The 22,706-nt window shown below is 38.1% G+C and overlaps 1 pseudogene; it reads left to right on the plus strand.

The window, feature by feature from the left end:
- The first annotated feature begins 1,523 nt into the window (after positions 1–1,523).
- Positions 1,524–4,174, plus strand: LOC111908891 (aspartic proteinase 36-like; annotated as a pseudogene).
- Positions 4,175–22,706: the final 18,532 nt, after the last annotated feature.

Below are 22,706 nucleotides of genomic sequence, written 5' to 3' on the forward strand. Positions count from 1 at the left end.
TTTTTTTTCATGAATTTGAAGCTGTTCTTTGCATCTATGAAGTTACTTCCTCATGTCCTTCTCATGTGTTTCTACACTATATCTGCATGGAAACCCAATCTTGTTGATGCTTGTTGTGTTTCTTAGTTGTGTCTATTTTACATATCACCTCGATTTATGTAACCCCTCTCACTCCCTGCTATGTTTATGTACATGAATGGAATAAAATAAATAAATAAATAAATAAACAGATCCAGCTGCTGGGTTTGTATCAAACGAACAGAAGGGAAAGAAAATTAGTATTTTTATGCAATTTTATATGATATTAACACCCATTGTTCTTTTGATGGTGTTCACTCTTTCAAGTTGCACTCACAACTCTAAATAAGAAGCTCCACCAGCATCACCCACCATGTTCACAAATCAATTTCTGGCTACTATTTGTTGAGTGTGGTTTGGAGGTGTTTGGGTTTAAAAAAAAAAGGGTTAATATTTGTCCCTCTTAAGTTTACAGGGGTATAATAGTCAATCTCAATAGACTTTCAGTGGAGGCATCAAAAAGTACGGTGGCAATATCATCACCCATTCATTTTCTCTATAATAACAAAAACTAATTTCTTATCCTCTTGGTAACTAGCCCTCATACCTCAATTACTTTTCTTTTGTATTAAGTTAAAGAAACAAATCACGTATAACCATATTATAATTTGACCGAAATCCGATTCAATCGTCACAATTTATTTTCATTTAAAAAAGGTAAAATATGCCTGCAAAATGTATAACCATTATAATTTGACCAAAATCGGATTCTATCCTCACAATTTATTTTCATTTAAAAAGGGTAAAATATGCCTGCAAAATGTGTTAAATTTTTGTGGCTTTAGTGCTTGTCACATTATCTTGTTAGTAGTATATTTTTTTTTTCTTTTTTTGGCAAACATTAGCATTATTTTTAGAACAAAATAAAATGCGATACTTAAAACGGATTATCGGCAAACTATAATGCGTTTTATGGTTTTGCCCTAAATTAAACTCAAATTTACAGGGCCTTTTTTTTGTACGCCCAGTCCCAATCATATTTAGACCGCCCGTGGATACCATAAAGAAACTGAAGAATGCTTTAACATGTAACGAATGCTAGTTAATTAGTCATGCTTGGTCGTTAAGTTATCATAATTAATTTCTTAAGTATTTTGTGTAACATTTTTAGTAAATTCAAATACTTAACATAAATATATGTGTTACGTTTTTAGTAAATGTAGTTTTTAGTAAATGTAAGAGTGATGTATGGAAAAAAGTGAAGTAAATAATTGATCAATAGTTTTTGTTTAAAGTAGTTGAGTTGTTATTATGTGAGTTGCTTTAGTCTACATGTTTATTTCCTTATAACCACCAATAAAATTGTCATGCATGTTCTTCTACACCTGTAAGTTAAACCAAACCACTGATGAGAGATTATGTAACTTATTTTAATTACAGGTTGATTAAGCAGATTATTTGTCCGATACTCTGATACAGAGGAAGAATAGAAAGAGAGATAAGAAATGTCGACCGTTTATATTACTGTCAGAAATGCGGTTACTTCAACATTACTAGGTGTCGTTGTGTTGCTGCAGGCGGTTTCTGGGTTTCCGGCGACTCTCACTCTGGAAAGAGCTTTTCCGATGAACCATAGAATTGAGTTAAGTCAACTTAGATATAGAGACAGTTTGAGACACGGTAGGATGTTACTGAAGGATACCTCTCCAAAAGGGATTATTGGGTTTGCTGCAGAAGGAAGTTATGATCCTCGTGTTGCTGGGTACACGAACTTCCTTTAACTTTGGTTTTTCATTTTAAAATTTCTGAAATTACAGACTTATGATCATCATTGGGTGAACTTGAACTTCTTCTTGTAGGTTGTATTACACAAAAGTAAAACTGGGAACTCCTTCAAAAGACTATTATTTACAAATTGACACCGGAAGTGATGTGTCATGGGTTAGTTGCAGACCGTGCAATGATTGCCCAACATCGAGTGGATTTAATGTAAGCTCATCGTTTCTTATAATTCTTTTTTTTTATAAGGTGTGGCTTTTGTGAATTAACTAGTATTTGTACAATGTACATGATTTTTTCAATCTTTGAACAGATTCCTATTACATTCTATGACCCGTCAAACTTATGATTCCAGCTCATGTTCGAATAATCATTGCACTTACACAATTCAATATGGAGATGGTAGTGCAACATCTGGTCATTATGTATCTGACTTGATGCATTTTAAGGTTATTGTTAGTGGTACCGAAACAGAAATATCAAATACTTCAGCTTCAATTGTATTTGGGTAATCTATCATTTTTTTTGTAGAATTTCATTTTGATTCCTTCTTTTCCAGAGTGACCAAACCATTTCAGTGTCTTTAAATAAGACCGTTGATATTTTGAATTATGCAACAGTTGTAGCATAATTGAATCAGGGGTCTTAACTACATCTGATAAAGCACTTGATGGGATTTTGGGATTGGGTCAGCAAGGTTTATCTATCATATCCCAACTTTCTTCGCAAGGGATTACTCATAATTCCTTGGGACATTGTCTTGCTGATGGAGGTGGGCTCTTGGTTATTGGTCAACCAATGGTGCCATATATCGTCTTTACTCCACTTATTAAATTACAGTAAGTTTTCTTTCTGCATTAAGTCAAAAGGAAACCTTTATATATCTTTTACCATTGAGTCCATTAAGTCAAAAGAAAAACTATCTCTAATTTCATTGTATGTACGTTTGCAGGGGGTATTATAGTATAAATTTGCAAAGTATTTCGGTCAATAATAAAAAGTTGTCCATTGATCCATCAATATTCGCAATAAATGATGATAAATCAGGAACAATTGTTGATTCAGGAACAACTTTAGCATACCTTACTGAAGAGGCTTACACCCCTTTTGTAGATAGTGTAAGTACAATATTATAATTCTATCCGCAAAACTTTAAAAAATTACATATTTGTTTGTTAATGTGTCATCATTTAAGGCATTTTAGATGCTTTATGGTCAAACATATTTTTTTAATCAAAATGTCGGTATTACTTCTGTTGGTGCAGATCACAAAGTTGGTTTCACTGTCCGTACAGCCACATACGTCAAACGGAGATCCTTGTTATTCAATTACTTCAAGGTTTACAAACTTAAAAATATTTTTTAAGTTGAATTGACACTTATTTTCCTTCGTTTTTTGTCCTTACTAGTTAAATGTCCATCAATCCATATTTAGTTCTCTAAACCGGTTTTAGACTTCAAATACTATAAAACGTCATATGTATACCCTTCAATTTCAAATCTAGTTTTTGAGACTAAAAGAGTGTTAATCCTTTGTTGTATCATTCAATTTCATAAATGCTTTTAATATTTTAATAGTTAGCTTTAATCATTATTTCAGTGTCTCTAATATATTTCCCATCGTAAGTTTGAACTTTGTCGGGGGTGCTTCAATGCATTTAAGACCTCAAGACTACCTTTCTCACCAAAGCTCCAAGGTATGTTATATGACCTTATGTTAAAACTGTATTTGATAAGTTGGACAAGATAAAGCAAAATTAGTTTTATTGTGTTTGATATGATGGGGGTTGGGACCTACATCATTGAGACAAAAATAGTCCTAGATAGCTTGTGTAAAAAATGCAGCCTAATTGAATTATATTTATTTGAATCATTATTCCAATAGAGTGGGGCTGAGGTGTGGTGCATGGGCTTTCAAAAGAGTCCCCAGAAAGGAATCACTATTTTAGGAGGTATAAATTATAAATTGACATTGCTTTATTTTTATTTTCATTTTTTCACTCTATTATTGGTTATTGATCAGACCTTGTTCTTAAGGACAAGTTTATTGTTTATGATTTGGATGCTAAACGGATCGGATGGGCACAGTATGATTGTGAGTTCATATATTAAAGAAATGACTAAGTTCTATTTAATAGACATGACAAAAAAATATTAAATTATGTTGCTGTTCAATATGTTGTTAGGTTTTTCAATTGTAGAAGTCTCCTCCAACTCAAGTAGCGGTAGCGGTGAAGCTGTAAGCCCCACTCAGATTAGTGGTGGCAGATCATTGCGGATTAGAAGTCACCAACAAATTCCGGTCATTGTTATTTCCTCCATAATACACCAGACAATGATGTTTCTTGGTTTTCAAGCTACTGGAATGTCCCTTTAATTTAATATGTATGTTTTTATTTTAGAAGCTAGTGGACATGAAATAACATTGTACATGAATTCATAGAAGCAAATACATGTTCATGTGAATGAAAAGTCCAGCCATTACTTGATTCCTAAATTGTAGGGTGTAAATGATCATCCACTTTGTTGGTATTATCACTTATTTAGATGTGGTAGAGGATGCGCTATTCATGTTTCGTATGCAACTTGATATACTGTAAAATATACGTAAACTTGACACTTTATGTGACTATTACACATCACGATGCCGCAATGGCATGCCCTCAAGGTATACCACTTTTTCACTATTTCCAACATGTACAACTAATGTGGTTGATATCTATAACTATACTCCTTGTGGAATCTTGCACACCAAAGATATTGTTGCAAATGTGTCTCCTCCCATGTTAAAGATTTGTTCATTCTATTATGATGCATCATTTGTGCATAAGTGTTTAGTGCAACCAACATGGCTCCTGCATAATAATATTTTCATTGTTTTCATTTAACGCTAAAATAAAGTAGTTATTTATTTTTCGGTAACAATTATATAGGTATATATGTTTGTAACAATTGGTAAAATTAGGAACGATCGTACGATGCTATGTTTTGTTTATTAAGAAATATGAGTATTTTATAAAAAATGGTTGAATAAATTTAACTTGTTTTGTTTAGAAAAGTTCTTGTGAAATATAAAACAAGTAACTAATGATAAATTTCGTTACGACGTATGACTACGAACCATCACCGTTTTGTGAAAATTAGCATATAACGTCAATTGAACGCAACAAACTTAATTTTTATATCAACATTTCTTCAGTTGATGAATAAGTTAAGTTCTATGTAAAATATGTGCTTAATAGTTGTGAAGGATTTAAATTTGACAAATATACAAACCAAAGTGACAGAACGTGTTATACCTTGGTCAATAAATTTTATATTTAAATAAGTAAAAATATAAAATGAATTATTATAAGGCATAATTAGAATGTATTTAAGTGTTTTTAAAGTAAAAAGAATCAACCATAAGCATTTAAGTTCAAAAACACAAAAACTACATTGTTATTTTATACTAGGTATACATGTACGTATTTGTACATATGTATTATTATCTAGTGAATGACTAATTATGGGTCATGACTTAAGGTGATTTCATGTAAGGAATATGATGTCTAAATCAATTAAGATAAACGAATTTGTTGAGATAAGTGTCAACTTAACTAATAAGTGCTTAATCACTTAAGACATTTTACTAAGAATGCTTCCTAATCCCTCTTCTAATTTTTGAGATTAAGACCTTCCCTCTCCTTAACTAGAACTCCTAACTAACTAAATAACTAGTAGTTAGTTAGTTAACTAACCCTATCTCTAAGCAACCACCAAAGCAAGTGGCTAGACAAGATTACATCACTTAAACTCACATCCCATCACAAGCTAGTCTAGGTTTTGTCCCCTTATCCTCTTCTACTCTTTCCTCCTTCATAATCACGAAATTTCCTCTTCATTTTACTAACAATTGACCAGCCAATACTCCTGGGAATTACTCTCAACCTTCATCTCATTTTCAGCCACAAGAACTTCCTTCTAAAGTCATCAAAATCGTGAACTAAAGGGCTGCTGTCCCTTTTGTGTTTCAACCACCATTTCACCCATCTACACCTTTCTTTTGCTTGATATTTTTACCACCAAATACCCCGTGCAGTTAGTTGTTATGATACTCCAAATTTGAGATTCAAAATAGTGAGTAAACTACCTTTTTCTTACCCTTCTGGTGTGAAGATTTGGTGACAGCGACATTGCCAAAACAGTGGCTGTTTTGGAGCATTAAACAAACACCTAAAAGTTCTTCATCTTTCAGCCCATTTTCGATATTTAAATTATACCATATGTAGCTACTTTCAAACACTTAAAACCCCTGAGAAAGTTACCCTTTTCCTTTCAAAAATATTGTGTTATTCCACCACCTTTTGGCAACATACTTTTGATCCAAGTTGAAGCTAGGTATATTATTGATTTCTACAATTTCTTTTTATCATCAAACCCACTGATTTTAAATGATTTAACACATGATAAAAGTGTAGCATATATGTGAATATATGTCTTTCTGTGTTAAGACATCCAAAAGAATACTCAAATCACAAGCTTGAGTGGAACCGGAAACCGCACGAACCATTCTCAACCCGAATAATTCTACGCGACAAAAGTGAGTTTTCTACGGCCCTTCTTTTATGTTTTACAAGTTTTGGGTAAGAATACACACCAAAAAAATTATAGTTGAAATATTTAAAGGTTTTGCAAACTAAAAATGCAAGTTATGTCACTAAACATATTTAAGCTTAAATTTCAGTTTTTCACAGAAAAGTTGTGGTTTGTTCACGGACTGTTTTGCCATTCTTAAACTTAATGATTTCAAAACTGTACAATATGGAAATAGTTCAGGTTTGTACCTTTCCAATAACTACTCACACGCATTCATACAATTTTTCTAACATTTATAATGATTTTTACAAAATTGTCTATCATTTCAGAACATTTTCATACGTGTCTGTAAAAATAAACATTTTCACTCAGGTTACGAACCACTTAAGGTCAAGGTAAAAGTTATGGACAAAGTAGACTCATTTTCTAAACTTTGAGAGTTTACGGATCTAGATTTCAACTTACGATGATTTTTCTATGTTGTTCTAAAAACATGGACATAATTGCCCTTTTGATTTATCTTGTTGTTTGGACATTCAAATGCATATACAAAGTTTTGTGGTAAATGAGAAATACATAAATAATGATATTGTTTAATTCACACATAATTTAATAGTTACAAAAGTGTAAATTATAACAAGTATTTCTAATATGATCATGTTGACAACCTCATAAGATAATATGATTTGGACTTTGTCGATTTTTTTTATCACTCGCAGCCGGGGTGTTATATAAACATTGTTATTCACTTACAGTCGGAGTACTGTCTAAACAAATATATGGTCACTTAAAGTCGGAGTACTATCTAAACAAATATATGGTTACTTACAGTCGGAGTACTGTCTAAACAAATATATGGTCACTTAAAGTCGAAGTACTGTCTAAGCAAATATATGGTCACTTATAGTCGGAGTATTGTCTAAACAAATATATGTTCACTTATAGTCGGAGTACTGCCTAAACAAATATACGGTCACTTACAATCGACATACTATTTAAACTCGTATAGGGACACATACGACCGTTGTCCTGTTAGAACTTTGGTAGTTTTACATTTTTCATCATTGAAATAATAAGTCTTTAAACTCAAACATTCGGGAATTATAACAAGGTCCCGGATATAAATATACTAATACACACTGGGATGAGGCTGTATGTGGTATAAATATTGTTTGTAGATTGTTATTAATTGTTAATATCTACTTACACAAAACTAAATATTTTGCTTCACAAAAACATGTTAATATTTACTTTTAACATATGTATTTTTACATGGATACTTGTATTGGATTCCAAGTATCGGGTCTCACACGATGCATATCGGTAACATTATCGACCTTATTTTGCACATATTATTTTGTTAAACATTCCACATTTTATAAAGATTTCTTTTTATGAGACTCACGGAATCAAAACCTATGGAACTCACCAAAAAATATTGTTTGATGTATTTTAAAAATATGTATTCTCAGGTAATTAAGGAGCCGGAGGTTGGACATTTGTAATATATTGATTTGAAATATATTAAGTATTCGATATATGTGGTTGACTTGTGATCCAATTCTTATAACTTCGCAACCTCGGCAATTTCCGCCGTCGGTCGGGATGTGATGGATTGGTATCAAAGCTAATGACTATAGAGAACTTAGTATTTTCTTTTTAAGAAAAATACAACTATAGTCTAGGGCTTACTCTAGTAGGTTTAGGAAATATCCTTATCCTACAACACTTAAAAGCTAAGAATCTAATAAACTTAAACACAAGGATTTAGATCGAATACTCAAATAGGTTTCATAAAACATAGGTCATACCATAACTAAACCAAGATGTGCCCCTATGTTTTATTTTGGTTGGGCTTTATGCATTATCCAACTTAAGTGAAGTAGTTAAGAATCTAAAATCTTGGCGTTTTAAAAGTAAAATATGATCACAAGTCAACAAGAGTCGATAGGACTTTCTTTTATTTATATGTGTAAATTCTTTGTAACATATTAGATGTACTAAATAGTTCTTCGTTTAGATGAATAATTTATTGAGTACAATCATGCCACCAGCAAAGGAGCCTATGTTTCCAGTGCTACCAGGAGATCCCTATTTCCCTGACTATGCATCTATGTACCAACCTATTTCTCCAGCTGAATGTGTATCTATGCAATCTGATGAGTTCGAGCCTGAAGAAGATCCAGAGGAGGATCCAGAAGATGAGATGGAGGAGGATCCGGAAGATGAGATGGAGGAGGAACCTGAGGATGATCCCAAAGAAGATATGGATGAAGATGAGGTGATAACGATAATCGATTTAGAGTCATCCGCCTCAATTTCCACCTACTCCCAGCCACTCTTTCCATGGATTTTCACTCCTCCGTTCCAGAAAAACCGCTAGGATTTCAGTCCCAAAACCCGTTTCTATAAAGTATAACTTGAGGTTCCCTTACACTAGAAAGGAGATGGACCCACCTGGTTTAGAAAGCAGCCATGGGAACCAGAGGACGGCAGAGAAGCGAACTGCGGGAACATTTTAAGAAGGATAAGCATCTGGAGCTGCACCAATATCTGACATGGACATTGACAAATTGTCCTTCCTACTTGAGCAGAACGTCTGATTGCATGGACAAATGTGGCATGTTAGTGACGAACTAAGTAACATGCAAGGTCAAACCATAAAAACAAAGGATGAAATGGCCCGAATGAATAAACAGCAAGGTCCGTATCAGATCTTGCAAGAAAATCTCTATCAAGAGATGGACTACCGCCATAATAGCTGGACGAATTCGATTCAAGAGTAACCAATGTGGAAACTCAAAACCAAATTGCCCTTTCAGTGGCATAAAACTCAAGGAGAGTCATGCTATGCTAGTGGAAAAACACAAAACACTAGAGGAAAAACATAAAATACTAGAAGAAAAATATGATAACATGTCCCGCTCGGTGGACAAACTTTTAGTTTTTATAAAACTAATTAGTCGAGTTTCCGAGAAACTTGCAAATTTTGGGTAACAAACTTTTCGAATATGTAAGCATATGTAAACTTTATTTGTTAATTAGTTGGTAGTTGTACCACTAACCGTAAGTCTTTACATTTTGAGACTGGTAAAGACTAATGTACTCATATGTTAATGTTTAATATAATGAAGCATATGTTATTTAGTTTAAAAATATTTTTGAACTATTATATGAATCGTTATCATGAATAATAACATTATGTGAAAACTAACAAAAACATCATAAACTTAACCTCTACTACTAACAGAATTAGGAAATCAAAATGCCTCCACGAAGGAACACCAGAGCAAACCTCGAAGTAACACCAACTACCGAACCAGCTATAGGATGAACCCGGAGAGGTCAACCAGCCAGAAGGCTCGTTGTGACTCCACTAACAAAAACACCGACTTCCAGCACTCCAATTCCACCACCTCCCGAGTCAGGAGTTCCTCAGACTAGAGCGGAACTGGAACAACTAGTTTCAGAATACATTACTATTGCTATGGCAACTGCAAGGATTTTGAATGAGGGAAGACAAGTCGTGGAAGTGAATGGACTGGGAAACCGAGCTGGAAGCACTCTTCACTTACATCCAAAAGACCCTAGAAAAACTTGTTCCTACAAGGACTTCATGAGTTGCAAGAAAAGAAACTCTTATGGCAACGAAGGAGTTGTTAGTTTAACTCGTTGGTTTGAATAGGTCGAAGCGGTATTTGACATATGCTACTGCTCTGAGGGTAGCAAGGTGCATTTTGCTGCATGCACCTTGATGGATGAAGCCCTAACATGGTGGACTGACCATGTAAAAACCTTGGGTATCTAGGTGGCCAACTCAATGCCATGGGAGAGCATGAAAGAACTTCTAATAAAGGAATACTGCCCCCTAGAAGAAGTACAAAGCCTAGAACATGAACTTTGGAACCTAAAGATGAAAGGTTCTGAAGTCAAGGCTTACACAACAAGGTTTCATGATCTTACACTCCTCTGTCCAGGCATGGTGAAACAAGAAGGGAAGAAAGTGGAGCGTTATATATGGGGTCTGGCTCCAAAAATAAAAGGAATGGAACTTTCATCAAAACCTACCACATATCTAAGTGCTAAGCGTCTAGCGCTGCAATTGATCAAGAATGTAATCAGAAATGGATCAATGGTAGCGAAAGTTGAGACTCCAAATGTTAGCAACAATCACCACAAACGCAAGTTCAATGGAGTGAACCAGAACAAGCAGAAAAAGCCTCAAAATGGAAAGGTTTATGCTATGGTACCAGCCCCAGTTCCAATCCAACAAGTTCCAATCCAACAAAAGAGTTATTTTGGGAATATGCCCTTATGCAATCAATGCAACCGAAACCACTAGGGACAATGTTTCTATTGTGCCAAATGCAACATGAAAGGTCATACCGAAAACTTTTTTCGGGGAATGGAAATAGCTGCTGTGGTACCAGGATAGGGTAATGGATCGGGTTCTGGTGGGGGAGGAGCTTGTTTTGAATGTGGAGAAAAAGGGCACATCAAGAGAAATTGCCTAAAGTTGAAGAAGGGTGATGGGAATGCTCGTGGTCGGGCATTCGTGATAGGGAACAAAGATTCCATACAAGAGCCATCGGTGGTTACTGGTATGTTCCGCATCAATAACTTGTATGCTATAATTCTGTTTGACTCCGGTGCCGATAGAAGTTTTATAACTCCATCATTTAAACAACTATTAAATCACGAGCCTAGTAAATTAGACGTAGAATACGAAGTAGAAGTAGCTAACGGTCAGATAGAAAACACCACCGAAATCTTACAAAATTGCCTCCTAACTTGAACGACCACACTTTCTACGTCAACTTAATGCCAATGAATATTAGGAGTTTCGACATCATTATCGACATGGATTGGTTGTCTCTGCGTCATGCTGAAATTCTTTGCTTTGAAAAAGTTGTATGACTAACTCTACCTAATGAAGAGACCGTGATCATCTATGGTGATAAGTCGGGTCAAAACTTGAAGCTTATTTCATGCACCAAGGCCCAAAAGTATCTACACAAGAAGTATTACGCCTTCTTGGCACACGTAGTAGATAACAAGAGAAAGACGAAAGAAATCAAAGACATACCCCACGTATGCGACTATCCCGATGTATTCCCTGGAGATCTGCCTTGATTGCCGCCAAGTCGTTGTGTTGAGTTCCGAATTGATTTAATTCCAGGAGCAACTCCAGTAGCGAGATCCCCTTATCGATTGGCACCTTCAGAAATGCAAGAACTTTCAAGTCAACTACAAGAACTACTCGACAAGGGTTTTATCAGACCAAGCTTCTCACCTTAGGGAGTCCTGGTCTTATTCGTCAAGAAGAAAGATGGTTCTTTCAGGATGTGTATAGACTATCGAGAGTTGAACAAACTGACAGTCAAAAACTGTTATCCACTCCACAGAATAGATGACATGTTTGATCAACTCCAAGGACCAAGTTTCTATTTGAAGATAAATCTAAGATCTGGATATCATCAGCTAAAAGTACTAGAAGCAGATGTTCCAAAAACTGCATTTAGAACTCGTTACGGACACTACGAGTTTCTAGTTATGCCCTTCGGACTGACCAATGCTCCAACAATATTCATGGACCTCATGAACCATGTATGCAAACCATACTTAGATAAGTTTGTTATAGTGTTTATTGACGACAGCTCAAATTGATCTTGGAACTGTTGAGAAAGGAAAACTTGTACACAGAGGAATACATGTGAATTTTGGATTAGAGAAGTACATTTCCTAGGGCATGTAGTGATCAACAGAGGAATACATGTGGATCCCACAAAAATCATAGCAGTTAAGAATTGGGATGCACCAAGAACGCCAACCGAAGTGCGACAATTCTTAGACCTTGTTCGCTACTATAGGAGATTCATAGAGAATTTATCCAAGATAGCCAAGCCATTCACTGCATTAACACAAAAAGAAATAAAGTTCGACTAGGGAGATAAGCAGGAAGTTGCATTCCAAAAGTTGAAACAGATGTTGTGTAGTGCACCAATCCTATCCTTACCTGCGATGCATCAATTCAAGGATTGGGGTGCATTTTAATGCAGAGGGAGAAGGTTATTGCATATGCTTCATGACAACTCAAGATCCATTAAAACAACTACACAACCCACGACCTAGAATTGGGAGCAGTAGTCTTTGCCTTGAAGATTTGGAGACATTACTTATATGGAACGAAATGTATCATTTTTACCGACCATAAGAGTCTTCAACACATATTTGAGCAAAAAGAACTAAATATGAGGCAAGGAAGATCGATTGAGTTATTGAATGATTACGAATGTGAGATTCGGTATCATCCTGGAAAAAGCAAATATTGTAACTAATGCTTTATGTTTTAAAGAGCATAAGCAACCGCGAGGAGTAAAAGCGCTAACTATGGCCATCCACTCTAACCTTAATTCCCGTATTCGTGAAGCTCAACAAGATGCTCTAAAAGAGGAGAATGTTCGAGAAGAAGCTTTACGGGGAATGGATAAACATTTCGAGCTTAAGGATGATGAAACTCGTTATTTCATGAACATAATCTGGACACCGAAGTTTGGTAACCTCAGAAGCATAGTCATGGACGAAGCTCAAAGATCAAGATATTTCGTACATCCTGGCTCCGACAAGATGTACCAAGATCTGAAGAAGTTATATTGGTGGCCTAATATGAAGGCTAAGATTGCCACTTATGTGGGAAAATGATTGAATTGCTCTAAAGTCAAGGCAGAGCATCAAAAGCCCTTAGGATTACTACAACAGCCTGAGATTGCCGAGTGGAAATGGAAGCAAATTGCAATGGACATTATCACAAAGCTGCCCAGGACTCCTAGTGGTTATGACACTATTCTGTTAGTAGTTGATAGATTAACTAAGTCTGCCCATTTCCTACCAATCAAGGAAACTGACAAAATGGAAAAGCTGACACTACTAAAAAACATCCCTTTAATGACGCGCAAACAATGACACTCGCCGATGGAGGACGACATTTATGGGTGCCCTAAAAAATAATGTTAGTTGTGCAAAATTTGAATGATAGAAGACATGCATTTGTGCGTGCCCTAAAATTAGTGTCAGAAAAGAAAAAAAGGAAATCTTGAGGGCGCCTTTTATAAAATGTGCGTCATGTAAGTATGTCGCTTTATAATTTTTTAATGAAACATGCCTTTTAGGCGGGAAATGATCGATCGACAAAAATCCCCAAAATTTTGGAAGACCTGCTCATTCTTTCCTCTCCACTTTCCGATGACCTTCATTTTATCCCCTCCTTCTCTCTGTAAAACCTAGCAGCCACCACCACCAGAAACATGGTTTTATGTTGGCTTCGTTCTGTGTTGTAAGAAAGCGAGTCTGATCCTTCATTAATAGCTAAAGGGGGGAAATCCCCCAAAATTTTGAAGTACCCCACTCACTCCTCTTCACGTCTACCCTACTCCATCTACAACGACTCCCCACGTTTACAAACCCTATAATTCAAAAAAAAATTCCATTCCACACAAGTGCTTTCCAGTCAACGACCTGATCAGCCTCATCGGCAACCTCTGTCTCACCTCACCTCATCAGCGAGCTGAGGCTCACCTCTACACACATGCAACTACGACTCTTCAAATCACCCTAAGCCCTACCATTTCTCTCTATTCAGGAGCCAGTAATGGCGGAAAAGAAGATCAACAAAGAAGACCAACTGGTTCGATTTCTCCCTAAAAATGGTACTTCTCCTAAATCCGAGTTCACTCTTCACTCTCTGAGTTTCTTTTCTCCCTAATTGATGCATCCACCTTCTCATCTCGCCCCCTCCACCAGGTTTTCTCTCATCTCTCTCCTCTATAGATGAAGTTTGTCGGACATGTGCAGGGAGTAACCGAAGGAAACCCTAAAACTAGTACAAATCAAACTTCACTCTTCACTCTCTGATTTTTTTTTTCATTCCATTACCTTTATGAGACTATCATTCATTTCATTTCAATCTGTTTATTCCTTCTTCATAATCTGTGATTGTTCTTTGTTAGAAGATACCTTCCTTTAAAAAGTGACTAGCCCATTTGTTTGGCCCAAACCGGACTCACGACGTGAATGCTCAGGAGTTCACGACGTGAATAATGAATATCACGGGACCACAAATTAAAAGACAGAACCCATTTTGACCTAATTCCTTTATCTCCCACGAAGTGAACATGTTCCCTCTGATCCCCTTTCGCAATTGCAGCCGACATTCTTCTCATAATCTTCTTGTGTTTATGTGATTTACCATTCTATGTAATTTAATCATCTTTACATTGTTTACCGTTGACTTATTTACTAGATTTAAGGGTTAGGGTTTGTATTTTGCTTGATTATCAAAATCGATACCTTAAATCTGTGAATTTCTTGCTGCATGTGCTTGTAATAAGTTTGAATTTACCCTAGGAGTAAACCCCATTGACATTATTGGCCCGATTTGATTCCTGCCTTGACCGATTTTGACTTCTGCTTCCAAACTCACAACGTGAATACTTAGGAATTCACGACGTTAATCCTGGCCAATTACAGTTTCATTTTCTGTTTAATATTAATCTTTTGGGATGTTTTTGTTGGTCTTGTTTTCTGTTTATTTTTGCAGCAATGGCTCCCAGGAGAGAAGTTATGACAGGGTGTCAAGTTTGCACCCATTCTACGTTTTCCCAACTACCATGCGACGAGATGTTTTGATACGTTGCAACAACATGTTGCGGTAGTTGTACAACAGGGAATTTGCTATTTCCCTATACTTAACTAGACAAGATTGAGGGAGGTCAGAATCTTTGATAGGTTGTCTCCCTATCTCACGAAGGCATTTTTGGGAAATGGGTTTTCATTTACGTGCAAGGGATGGCTGAATCTATTCGGTATCCAAGAGAAGGTGTATAGGGAATTTTGTGTGGAATTCATTGCAATTGTTGCATTCCACAAGAATGTCCAAGCCCCTACATTCCCGCGATCCTTAGTTTTTAGACTTGGGGGTGAATATCGTGAGTGCAATTTGATCGAATTTTCTTGGAAAATGGGGTTATACACGGCTCAGGAAGCTACTACTCTAGAATTTGCCAGGTTTTTTAGGGAGGCGGATCGAGACTATGAAAATGGGTCCTCGGAGATCACTTTATGGAACAATATTGCATCCGGAATTTTCAATTTCGGAGTGTCACCCGAGAGCAGCATACGATCACCCATTCACCGCTTGATACACCGATTCATCACTTTCTCCATCAATCATAAATGCCATGGGGATAAGGTTACAAAGCAAAGTTTATTCTTTTTATGGTGTATCTTGCTGCCGGGAGTGTGTTGTAACATTCCTTATTTTTCGGCCTGCTACTTAGCGGATTCTGCTGCAAGTCCCCGTCCTGGAAGCCCTATCTGTGGGGGCCATTTCAATACTCGATTGGCTCATGCTTATGCCTTGATGGTTCCCGACATCAACCGTTCTTTGACTTGTAAGGAGGCGAGCGAGTTTACCATGGGACATATGGAAACAATGCAAGTTGTTCAGAATTTTGGATCTCATTGGGGAACTGTGCATACTGATGAGGAGTGTGATGATGGTGAGCACCCTAGTGAACAGACTCAGCAACAACCACAGTCGAGGCCTCAGAGGAGGAATGTGCGTGGAAGAGAAGAGAGGGCGCAGCCGGTGCATCCACCCGCACCCATAGGAGGACCACATTTTAGGGGTGATATGTCCGTGTATTTTGATCAGCTTTCACTTACTGTTAATTGGATTGTCAGGACTGTGGAAAACTTGTACAACATTTTCATGTGGAGAAACCTCCTCACCTTGGGTATCATTACCCGATTTTCCCGAGGTGGACTGAGTATCGAGATCAAGGGGGAGATGGATCTGGTACAAGTGGTGCAAGGGATGAAGAGGATGATGATTGATTGCTTACCTTTTTAGTTTTTATTTGAATTTTAGTTGGTTTGAATTTGTTTGGAATTTGTGTGGTTTTTGAACTTATTATGGTTTCTAAGACTTTTTAGCTATTATCTTACTTTTATTTTCCTTTAGTGGCTTTATTTCAGAATTTCTTTGGAGTCTTGTAAAAGAAGGTCGAGTCGAGAGCATATGTGTCTAGCCAAGAGTTGTCTAGAGTCTAGAGTCGCGAGTCAAGACCCATAATTGAAATTAAGTGTGGGGTGACTCAAGAGAGAGGATGATTTTAGCAAAACGTCATAGAAATTCTGCATTTAGAAGTATCCTTATCTATTAAGACATTGGGGTGGAATACCAAACTTATTAAGAAGAATCGGCATTTTCAAATTTCAGTCGCATAGGTTTCACGTCGTGAGTCTATCTTTCTCACGTCGTGAGTTGGGATATGAGATATTTCAGAAAGTGAACTTCAGCGAATCTGTTTTCACAATATTGTTGTCTTTTCGTTCTTATTCACCACATGGATCACCACCATTATGTTTGGAGTTCTTATGACAATTAGTATGGCTCGTTTTCTCTGCTATAAATGTGGCGTATGCTTTCCCACATTTTTCTACACGTTTTGCGGATTTGGATCCACTCTTATGGAAGAGGTTCCTATTCGAGATGAACATTTTTTCCACACTTTTGAAGTTCGATCACGCCACTATCCCAAGGGAATCTGTTCCTTTTTCTTCCTTTTATTGCTTTTAGTCTATTTTATGCATACAATGAGGGCATTGTATGTGATAAGTGTGGGGTAGGAGGTAGAAAAGGTAAAATTACTAGAAAATTTGGGTAAATTTTTATGTTTTTAATAGTTGAGTCTAGTAATAAAAATTTGAACTGTAGTTGCTAATGTTGTATGGGATGATCCGATAAGAGCTTAAATGTTTAGTTGAGCCGATATACTTTATAGTGCATTTGTAACCTCCCTTATTCTAGTGAAATCATGGAACAAAAACATGACTTCTCTTAGTTTGAGGAATGCGATATGTTTAGCAACCTGTACCAGAAATCTATCAAGGAGAGCTATGTCTTAACCAATAAAGGTTGAAGTTAAGCACCCCTTCTTAAGCATGTAGGTCTCTAAGTGAAAAAAGTGAGTTATACCTGTAAAAAAAAGAGAGAGAAATTACCGAAAAGTAAAAAATTGAAGAATTTTGGAGCTATCAAGTTTGAAGATCAGAAGATCAAAATTCTAAAGAATCAAAAGTTAAAGATGCCAAAAATCATGAAAAAGGTGAATTCAAAGAAATCAAAGATCACATCTTAAGGAAAGTGAAGAATTCAAGAGCTCCATTGTGGTATCTTAAAGTTGTAATTCTCTAGTGTATGTATGCTTGGGTAGCTTTGCAAAAATACTTTGAGGTTAGAAAGTTTTCTGGGGATGGATTCGGAGGGTTGCATAAAATGTAATGACCCATTTTTACAAAGAAAATTTTCATTTTTAATTAATAAAAACCAATTGCATAAACCATGGATTCTCAAACATTTGTTTTTAGATTAACATTTATTACATCATTGTTTCCCCCTTTTTTTAAAACATAAGAGGGTTCCAACCACAATAAAAGAGAGATAAAGTGCACGCCACGTCATCACGCCTTGCCCTTGCCCTTAGGCTCAGAAGTACGTGAAACAAATCAACAACCTGTAAGCGAATACTTACTGAGTTTCCCAGAGCATACCACACACAATCACATACACACATCCTGTTAGCTAATAGAGCTACACACACACACCACATAAATCAAGCAATACGATCCAACAAAAGTGCCATGTGTTACCCGCATGGTCTTTTCCTAGGACTGCCATGGGCTACCCCAATGTTCTTACGTCCGATGCCATGGGCTACCCGACATGGTCTTTACCTAAGAACGCCATGGGCTACCCCGCATGGTCTTATATCCAATGCCTCGGGATCCCACGGGGTCTTCTATTCCAACATAACCATATAACATATCAATCCACGAATGAATAACATACACATAAGATTTTCACATAATGGGCCGGCCTTGGTGCCTTAGACCCACAGGTATGGTGAGAAGACTCACCTCCGTCCGATGAATACTAGTACTGTCCTCCTAGTGATCCACAGTCTCCCGAACTCTCTAAAATAATAACAATATCAACATAATCAATGATAGCTCATTAATTACCACAAGGAAGGCCCAACCTTCAAACCTTACCCCTAAAGCCCAATTACCCTAATATTGCAAATGGGCCCTAAATTCCAAGTGCAATGTCCTTAATGGGCCCCTTGGCCCAATAAGACCCCACCAATATGTCCTAGGCCCAAATAGATGAAAAGGCCTCTAACTCACTGAATCCAATCAAGCCCAACAGCCAAATGAGGTCCAAAGGCCCAAAACAGCCTAGGGTTCGACTGAGTTGCGTACGCTCAACGTACCACCCTAGTATGCGCAGCGTAATGGGGTTGTAGGGACTACACGCCGCGTACATCAAGTTACGCCCGATGTAAAACTAGGTTAAGCACTTTTTCCATTAAGTGCTTAATGCTCGAGTCCTTTACATCCAAAAGCTAGATCTAAGTCTGAAAAGATGTCCTAACGCATAATGTTGGCAACTTTATGCCCTTGCATGCCTCAAAAACACCCAACACCACCATTAAGACCTTTTCAAGGTCCTTAATCCATGCAAGAGGCCAATATATCCATCAAGATCTCATTTTATGTCTCTAAATGACTAAGGGACTTCAGATCTGACCTTCCCACCTCATGGAGTAGGTTATCTCACCAAAAGAGGTTCAAAATCAACCAAAAAGGGACAACTAGAAACCCTAGTCAGATTTAAAGGTTTAAATGGCAAGGTGCAAGCTTTTTACCTCTAGAAGTCTTGCAAGATGTCCACAATACAGATTCTTCAAGCACCAAACCGTCCCAAGCTTGTCTAACAAATCACCTTCTTGAAAGAACTCCCAAAACGCTCACCAAAAGCCTCTTCTTAAGCTCAAACACTCACTCCCACTCAAACTCATCTGAAATATACGAAATGGGGCTAAGGAGGCTAATAGGGTTTGGTCCACGAAGTCATAAGTTGTTTAAATAAGGTCTCAAGTCTGAATTTAGGGTTTTGGTCTTCACCGGCATACGCCCGGCGTACCCTTACGTACACCCCGCGTACGCGAGATGCCCGCGTGATCAATAAGCAGAGTACGCTAAGCATACTCATAAGTATGCCCTGCGTACTCCAAAGGACCATTTATGACAAACTTGAAATTCTTCAAGGGTTTCCAAGCCATACCTGATTTAGAGCGTTACATAAAATAAGCATTGTTCAAAAGAAGTGGGTGTGTGTTTATGAGGATTGTGAGTATTTAGAGTATGGTGGGTCCTTTAGGAAAATTTTAGACATAAATGCATGCGTTGAGGTCTTGGCATAATGGATGAGCTGGAGTTGGATTGTTCTATGTGATGTTGATGGTGAAGGTTTAAGTTTAAAATAAGTAGATTTGCTTGAGGGCAAGCAAAGCAAAAATGTTTGGGTATTTTGATATTGCCATATTTATACATATTTTTAGGCAATATTTATTTACATTTTTATCAATATTTTGGTTATTTGCATAGAATTATGGTACTTATAAGGATAAATTGTTATTTGCAGCCAAAGTAAAAGCATTTTCAAAGAAAGGGACCAGAATTGACAATAATTGGAACTTTGGAGACTTGAAGGCTTAAAAGATAAGAAACCCACGAAAATGAATTATTCACGACATGGGAAGTAGAAGATTCACGACGTTAGTAGAGTATTCCAGAAGATATGCATTCGGGTGGAAGAATCCTTGCCAAACACGATTATCTCATATTCACGATGTGAGACTTATCGCCTCACGACGTGAACTCGACGAAATCAAAAAGTATATATTTCCTTGTCCATTACGACTTGGGAGACTTTTTGCTGATAGAAGGAAGACTTGGGGAAGAATTTCAGAGAAGAAGAAGTTTTGGAATAGGGTTTCACAACAAAGGAAGAGTGAGTTCATAATTCATTCGATTGTTTGGTACTTTAACATGTTTATTACTTTAAATATGATTTATACTTGTTTGTTTGTTGCTATGAGTAGCTGAATCTAGCTACTCTTGTTTAGCTAGATGAAGCTTCTGACTTATGACTTTCCTTGTCAACCGAGTCAGGGGCATGACTATCTTGGAGAAGTCCTGAATGAATCTTCGATAGTAGCCTACTAGTCCCAGGAAGCTCCGAATCCTGGATGGAGACATCGAAACCTCCCATCTCATCACGGCCTCCACCTTGGCCGGGTCAACTGAAATCCCGTTCTGATTGACAAGGTGCCCAAGAAACTGCACCTCGCACAACCAAAACTTGCACTTCGAGAAATTAGCATACAAGCTCTCCCTGCACAAAGTATCTAGAACCTCCCGCAAGTGCTCCTCATGCTGCTCTCACGTCTTGGAATAAACCAGATATCATCGATGAAAACTATCATAGACCGATCCAACATCGGTCTACACATGCGGTTCATGACATCCATGAAAGCGGCAGGAGCATTGGTGAGCCCGAAGGGCATCACCATGAATTCATAGTGACCATAAATAACGCGTCCAAAAGGCAGTCTTCTGCACATCCGCCTCTCTGAACCTCATCTGATGATATCCCGAATGCAAATCGATCTCGGAGAACTAAGACGCTCCCTGTAGCTAGTAAAAAAGGTCATCAATCCTCGGGAGTGGGTAACGGTTCTTCACTGTTACCTTATTCAGCTCCCGGTAATCTATACACATCCGATGCGACCCATCCTTCTTCTTCACAAATAAAATCGGGGCTCCCTAGGGTGAACTGCACGGTCTAATGAGTCCCTTGTCTAACATCTCCTGCAACTCAACTGTGTAGAGAACTCCTGCATCTCAGGAAGATCCAATCGATACGGTGCCTTGGCTATCGGAGCTGCACCAGGGACCAGGTCGATCCTGAACTCTACCTGCCTCTCCAGAGGTATCCCAGCCAACTCCTCAGGAAATACGTCTGCGAACTCTCGCACTACTGGCACATCACCCGCTGTCACCTTATCCGCCTCCTGCGTATCCATAACATAGGCGAAATATCCTGCGCAACCTTGCTGAAGTTAGTGCCTAGCTCTCGCTGCTGAACAATAAGTTGGCCCTCACTATGGCCTCTCGCCCTGAATAACCAACTCTCCCCCACTTAGGGTCCTGATCTGCACCGACTGCTACGTGCAGTCAATCACCACCCCATTGGGGCTTAGCTAATCCATCCCAATTATAACCTTGTTCCCCCGCAAGGGTATGGGAACCAAGTCTACCAGGTAATGCTCCTCGAACAACCTCAAAACACAATCTCGGTAGACTGCTGATGCTTGCACCGATCGGTCATCCGCAATCTCAACCTCTAGTGGACAATCTAACATGCCCGAGGGCTCAAGAAACTTTTTGCTAATCGCAAGTGAGACAAATGATCGGGTAGCACCCGAATCAAACAACACCTAGACTGGGATACCGTTCACATGGAAAGATCCTAAAAAAACGCGTACATATAACATATCAAAATCATAGCGACATAACATAAAAGTTCAAGATATGAAATCATACTCGTCACCACATTGGGTGCGGCATGCCCCTCCTCGGCTGTCAACTGAAATGCTCCACTTTACACCACTAGAGCCTCTGCCTTGACCTTTCGACCATCCGCAACCGATGTTGTCGCTGTAGTCAGCGCCGCCACTAGCGTTGCTACTGTCGCTGCTGTCAATCTAGGGTGATTGGCCTTTTTATGGCCCCTCTAATTACAATGAAAGCAAATCAGGTCTGATTTTTGAACCGTGGGGGCAGGGGCAGTACAACCCCTGCCAAAGTTCCCAGTCTTGCCGCACTTGTAGTAGCCCGATGATCCTGCTCTAAAAGCTCCCTCATGCGGCCTGCCGCACTTTCTGCAGCGACTCTGGCACGGTTGGCTCTTCGACCTAACATCATATCACTTGGGTTTCTTCCCTGAAACTCCCGTAACCTGCTCAGTCTCCGCCTTCCTCTTCTTGAGGTGCTCCAAATCAATCTCCCTTTCCTGCACCCTAGAAATCATGGACTCCATGGTCGGGCAAGCTAAATAGTTGACATGCTCCCAGATATCATTCCTCAACATATCATGGTAGCGGGACTTCCGCATCACCTCGTCCCCCACATACTGAGGCACCAACAAGGCCCTCTCCCTGAACTTGGCGGTGATCTACGCCACAGTCTCTGTAGTCTGTCTCATATCAAGAAACTCCTTGGCCAGCTACTGAAGCTCCACAGCTGGCACAAAATCAGTCCTGAACCAAGTCACAAAGTCTGACCAAGTCATAGCCTCGATGGCTGGGGCTCCCAACGAGTCACCAACTGAATCCCACCAATCTCTAGCTCTATCCCTCAAA

Source organism: Lactuca sativa, chromosome 1 (genome assembly GCF_002870075.4).
Source record: "Lactuca sativa cultivar Salinas chromosome 1, Lsat_Salinas_v11, whole genome shotgun sequence".
Lineage (NCBI taxonomy): Eukaryota > Viridiplantae > Streptophyta > Magnoliopsida > Asterales > Asteraceae > Lactuca > Lactuca sativa.